Source organism: Chiloscyllium plagiosum, chromosome 20 (assembly GCF_004010195.1).
Source record: "Chiloscyllium plagiosum isolate BGI_BamShark_2017 chromosome 20, ASM401019v2, whole genome shotgun sequence".
Classification (NCBI taxonomy): domain Eukaryota; kingdom Metazoa; phylum Chordata; class Chondrichthyes; order Orectolobiformes; family Hemiscylliidae; genus Chiloscyllium; species Chiloscyllium plagiosum.
The window spans coordinates 2,595,225-2,602,100 of NC_057729.1; positions in this window are offsets into that span (position 1 = coordinate 2,595,225).

The following is a 6,876-nucleotide window of genomic DNA, read 5'->3' on the forward strand; positions in this document are numbered from 1 at the left end:
CGGAGGTGCGGGATGTGGACAAGATGCGTTGGAGGGCATCTTTAACCATGTGGGAAGGGAAATTGCGGTCTTTTCCTTGTTACGGTTGGAGGGGTGGGGTCTGAGGGCAGAGGTATGGGATGTGGACGAGATGCGTTGGAGGGCATCTTGCCCATACATGGAGCTCCCAGACTGATTTATCCACAGTGCCCAGACATGGAGCTTCCAGACTGATTTATCGACAGTGCCCAGACGTGGAGCTCCCAGACTCATTTACCCACAGTGCCCAGACATGGCCCTACCAGACTGATTTATCCACAGCACCCAGACATGGAGCTCTCAGACTAATTTATCCACAGAGCCCAGACATGGAGCTCCCAGACTGATTTACCCACAGTGCCCAGACATTGAGCTCCCAGACTGATTTACCCACAGTGCCCAGACATTGAGCTCTCAGACTAATTTACCCACAGTGAACAGACATGGAGCTCCCAAACTGATTTATCCACAGTGCCCTGACATGGAATTCCCAGATTGATTTATCCAGAAAACCCAGAAATGGCGCTCCCAGACTGATCTATCCAGAGTGCCCAGACATGGAGCTCCCAGACTGATTTATACACCGTGCTCAGGCTGTGAGCTCCGAGACTGATTCGACTTGATCGGAAAACTGACCGCTGTCCAAACCCCAGACTGCAAGGACACCGATCCCAGAATTCTGCTGGTCCAACCATCAGACAGGTCCTGGCTAACTTCATGGAATGAAATTGCTGATTTCCTTGAACGTAGAATGTAGGGAAGGCACATAGAATTTTGTCCTTCCTTTCATAAGGTTTAAAATGTAAAATTAGTGAGGCCATACTAAAACTACGCAAGGCATTATCTAGAACCCCTTCCCACTCTGCCAAGGACATGGAGGTCCTGGGCCTCCTTCACCGCCACTCCCTCACCACCAGACGCCTGGAGGAAGAACGCCTCATCTTCTGCCTCGGAACACTTCAACCCCAGGGCATCAATGTGGACTTCAACAGTTTCCTCATTTTCCCTTCCCCCACCTCACCCTAGTTCCTAACTTCCAGCTCAGCACTGTCCCCATGACTTGTCCTACCTGCCTATCTTCTTTTCCACCTATCCCCCCTGACCTATCACCTTCATCCCCTCCCCCACTCACCTATTGTACTCCATGCTACTTTCTCCCAACCCCCACCCTCCTCTCATTTATCTCTCCACCCTTCAGGCACTCTGCCTGTATTCCTGATGAAGGGCTTCTTCCCGAAACGTCGATTTTACTGCTCCTCGGATGCTGCCTGAACTGCTGTGCTTTTCCAGCACCACTCTAATCTAGACTCTGATTTCCAACATCTGCAGTCATTATTTTTACCTATTATCGAGAACACAGCTGGAAGGCTGCAAACAGTTTTGGACCCCTTATCTAAGGAGATATATACTGGCATTGCAGACAGTATTGAGAAAATTCATGAGGCTGATCCTGAGAACGGATTTTATGAAAAGAAATTGAGGACAATGAGCCTCATTGGAATATCGAAGAATGAGATGTGATTATTAAAACATATAAGATTCTTAGGGACTCAACAAGGTAGATGTGGAGAGGCTGTTTTCCCTTGTGAAAAAATCTAGGACCAAGGTATAATGTCTGAATAAGGGGCCACCCATTTTAAGACAGAGATGAGGAGAAACTTCATCTCTCAGACAGTTGGGAAACTTGGAATTCAACACCACACAGAGCTGTTGAGTTTGGGTTATTAAGTATATTCAAGACTGAGACAGACAGATTTTTAATCATAATGGGAATGAAAGCTTATGGGGAAAGGTATGAAAGTGGAGTTGATGGTTTGCAAATCAGCCATGATAAAATTGATTGGTGGAATAGACTCGAAGAGCTAACTTCTGCTCATCGATTGGTGGAACAGATTCAAAGGGCCAATTTCTGCCCATCGATTGGTGGAACAGACCTGAAGGAACAACTTCTGTTCATCGATTGGTGGAACAGACCCAAAGGGCCAATTTCTGCTCATTGATTGGTGGAACAGACTTGAAGGGCCAACTTCTACTCCAATGTCTTATGGTCTTACGGCTGACTGTAATGATAAATCGTGACTGACTGTAGACCTCCTTTCACCAAGGACCACTTCCCTTTGACTTTCACACATGGCCATTTGCTTGCTGCACGTGCAGCGTGTTTTGTAGTGGAAGCTGATTACATGTGTGAAACTAATACAGTAAAGTGCTGCTCAGAGACATTTCCAGCCCCCATTCTGAGCTCCATGTCGTGACAAATTGTCTGCCTCTTAATGTAAGACACAAAGGCTAATAGCATCCAAGTAAGTGCCATGTGAATATGTGGTAAGAAAGTAAGCTAACGACAATAAGACGCAACCTGTGTGGATGCATGACATGAGTGTGTCTTCGTGGTCAAAGCAATCTGGCTGAAGCATGAAGGTTATCAGTATCCCTGAACGCCAAACTGAGATGTTGAAAGGCTGAGGTGGTGAATGAATGGGACCGAGAGCAGGCCGGTGTTTTGCTGCTGACAATTGGCATGGATGAAGGTGGAGAAGTGTGAAGGGATGGTAAGCTGAAGGTTAGGTTTCATGATGTCGAGGGCAGGCAGTTACTGAGCTCTGATTTACATGCCTTCATGAGAGGAGGTTGGCCCTAAACTCCCCATGATTCCAGCTCTGTGCGATGGAGCTGGGGTGGCTGGCACACTGACTGAAAAGGCCACCCCATGTAACCCAGCACCAGCCTTCCAATGGTCTGCCTCTTCTCAGTTTGCCGAGGAGCCATGTTGGACTTTCACAGTCAGGAGCCTCATTTTAACCCAATGTTAATGCCATTCTGGTCCCACATGTTCCTTTCACAAGCTCAAATGAGGGATTTTCCCCCTAGTCCTAGTGCACATGACGGGAGAATGATATTTATGACGGGACAAGAGCCATTCGAGTGCAGCACTTGCCTTATTGCTCTGTCATAGAGATCTCATATTTCTCCTTCGGGGCATTGAGCAGCTTAAAATGTTTTTTATTTTCCTCTGCAATTTTTGCTGAAACCTTCAGTTTTGCTCTGATACACTTTACTGGAGTGCAGCCAACTGAGGTTGCTGGCCAAATGACAGCTCTGTGAGGGGATGATGGGAATCCCTGTGGCTCCCCTTCTGCCTCATGGATTGGATCTGGAAGACAAGTTAATGAAGAGGCAATGCTTACAGCCAACTACATGTATTCTCTTATGTTACAGACCACCTAATTACTAACTGGATATGGGTGAGAGATCTGTCCTGGGCCCCTTCACCATGCGCAAGTGGTAAGCTGCTTAAAGTTTGTGCGAAGATTTGTAGCTCGGGTGCTCGTTGTTGTGGTTCTGTTCGCCGAGCTGGAAGTTTTTGTTGCAAACGTTTCGTCCCCTGGCTAGGCGACATCATCAGTGCTGGGTACCCAATATACCAACCACGACAGCGGACAGCTGAAACTGACAACAGGAAGCGGCAGGGACAGACCACTATAAACACCAGAGGAAACATCAAAGAAGCGCTTCGCAGGAGGCTCCCAAGCACTGATGATGTCGCCTAGCCAGGGGACGAAACGTTTGCAACAAAAACTTCCAGCTCGGCGAACAGAACCACAACAACGGTAAGCTGCTTACTTGAGCCATGGTGGTTCAGTGGTTAGCACTGCCGTCTCACAGCGCCAGGGACCTGGCTTTGATTCCACCCTCAGCGACTGTCTGTATGGAGTTTATATGTCATCCCCTTGTCTGCATGAGTTTCCTCTGGCTGTTGTTCCAACAGTCAAAAGATGTGCAGGTTAGCTGGACTGGCCATGCTAAATTATCCATAGTGCTCAGGGATGTATAGGTTAGTCATGGGGAACTCAGGATTACAGGGGAAGGGGTCTGGGTGGAGTGCCCGTCAAGGGGTTGGTGTGGACATGAATCAGGCTGAATAGGCTGCTTCTGCACTGTGAGGACTCTATGAGTCAGAATATTGTGGGTTTCCGTCAGAGACTGCGGCTAAAGATCTAAGCTCTCCAGTACAGTACTGAGGGAGTGCAGCAGTGTCAGGGGTGCTCTCTATCAGTTGATATAGAGAGCAAAATCCTTCACCTCAGAGCAGATTCATGAACCCAGTTTTGGTTTTATTTGTATCTGTTCCAGGACATTGGAGGCAATAGTGACTTATTGCATTAATGTTTTCATTATCATGTGAAATTCCAACGCTTACAGAAGTTATTGAGGTGTTTTAGGTGTTGGAGGTGATTTCCTCAAATCCCAGGAGCAGCAATTACTGTTTCATATGCTGTTACATTGTTTTGGAACTTTGGGGAAAAAAAGTCAAAACAACAGCAGTTTTAAAAGGGAGAGGAACAGACAAAGGCAGCACATGGTCTGGCAATGCAGGAGAGGGAGAGAGAAAGAAAGAGAAAGAAATCCACACTGCTCCCTGACAGCACAGTGTTTGAATTCATGTATGGCTGGACATCGGAGTGCGTTTGGGAAAATTAACAAACAGTGAAATTCACAACAGACCTTGGAGGAACCAGTTTGGGAGAGATCACAGCACAGAAACAGATAAGTGAATAGTTTTAAGTGTGGCCTTACAATAAGTTTGCAGTAGTGACAAGAGTGGGTTCTTTCTTGATTATATGTTTTATTGAGCTAGGTCTCTTGATTAAATTTAAAAATATAAGCCATAAGTATTAAGTTAGCCTGGAGCAGTGTTTTGTAGAGCAATAAGACAGTGCTATTTTCTGGGTCTGTAGATTGAAAGAAGCAAAAATAGCCTTTAGTAGAGTGATATGCTCTTCTTGTCGGATGTGGGAGTTTAGAGAGAGTTTACAGGTTATGGATTACTGAGGATTATATCGGCAATAAATGCCGTTGGTTGCGAATCCTATCAGACCGAATGGATCGGTTGGAAAGACAGTTAGAGGCAATGAGGAATTTGCAAGAGCAAGGGGATGTGATGGATGGCAGTTATAGGAAGGAGGAAAAGTCACAGATACAGTCACATAGATGGGCTAACTCCAGGAAAGGTAAGAGAGTTAGGCAGGTAGTGCAGGAGTCTTCTGTGGCTATCCCCATTTCAAACAAGAATGCTGTTTTGGAAAATGTAGGGGGTGATGAATTCTCAAGGGAACATAGCACGAACAGCCAAGCTTCTAGTATTGAGACTGGCTCTAATGCAATGAGGGGTACGTCGGGTTCCAAGAGATTGATTCTGTTAGAGGACTCTCTAGTCCGAGGTACAGAGAGACGTTTCTGTGGTGAGCAGCGAAAAATCAGAATGGTATGTTGTCTCCCTGGTGCCAGGATCAAAGCTGTCTCAGAGAGGGTGCAGAATGTTCTCAAAGGGGAGAGGGACCAGCAGGAGGTCATTGTACACATTGGAACCAAAGACATAGGAAGGAACAAGGATGAGATTCTTAAGGAAGAATATAGAGAGTTAGGCAGGAATTTAAAAAGAAGATCATCGACGGTAGTAATATCTGGATTACTCCTGGTGCTACAAGCTAGTGAGGGCAGGAATAGGAAGGTAGAGCAGATGAATGCATGGCTGAGGAGCTGGTGTATGGGAGAAGGATTCACAGTTTTGGATCATTGGAATCTCTTCTGGGGTAGAAGTGACCTGTACAAGAAGGACGATTGCACCTAAATTGGAAGGGGACTAATATACTGGCAGGGACATTTGCTAGAGCTGCTCGGGAGGATTTAAACTAGTAAGGTGGGGGGGGGGACCCAGAGAGATAGCGAGGAAAGAGATCAAAATCTGAGACTGGTACAGTTGAGAACAAAGGCAAGTCAAACAGTCAGGGCAGGCAGGGACAAAGCAGAAAACAAGGTAGGAATGATAAATTAAACTACATTTATTTTAATGCGAGAGGTCTAACAGGGAAGACAGATGAACTCAGGGCATGGTCAGGAACATGGGACTGGGATATCATAGCAATTACAGAAACATGGCTCAGAGATGGACAGGACAGGCAGCTTAATATTCCAGGATACAAATGCTACAGGAAGGATAGAAAGGGAGGCAAGAGAGGAGGGGGAGTGGCATTTTTGATAAGGGATAACATTACAGCTGTACTGAGGGAGGATATTCCTGGAAGTTATTTGGGTTGAACTGAGAAATAATAAAGGGATGATCACCTTATTGGGATTGTATTATAGACCCCCAATAGTCAGAGGGAAATTGAGAAACAAATTTGTAAGGAGATCTCAGTTATCTGGAGGAATAATAGGGTAGTTATGGTAGGGGATTTTAACTTTCCAAACATAGACTGGGACTGCCATAGTGTTAAGGGTTTAGATGGAGAGGAATCTTTTAAGTCTGTACAAGAAAACTTTCTAATTCAATCTGTGGCTGTATCTACTAGAGAAGGTGCAAAACTTGACCTCCACGTGGGAAATAAGGCAGGGCAAGTGACTGAGGTGTCAGTGGGGGAGCACTTTGGGGCCAGCGACCATAATTCTACTAGTCTTAAAATAGTGATGGAAAGTTTATAGACCAGATCTAAAGTTCTAAATTGGAGGAAGGCTAATTTTGATGGGATTAGGCAAGAATTTTCAAAAGCTGATTGAGGGCAGATGTTCACAGGTAGAGAACAGCTGGAAAATGAGAAGCCTTCAGAAATGAGATAACAAGAATCCAGAGAAAGTATATTCCTGTCAGGGTGAAAGGAAAGGCTGGTAGGTATAGGGAATGCTGGATGACTAAATAAATTCAGGGTTTGGTTCAGAAATGTAAGGAAGTATATGTCAGGTAAAGACAGGATAGATTGAGTGAATTCCTAGAAGAGTATAAAGGCAGTAGGAGTATACTTAAGAGAGAAATCAGGAGGGCAAAAAGGGGACATGAGATGGTTTTGGCAAATAGAATTA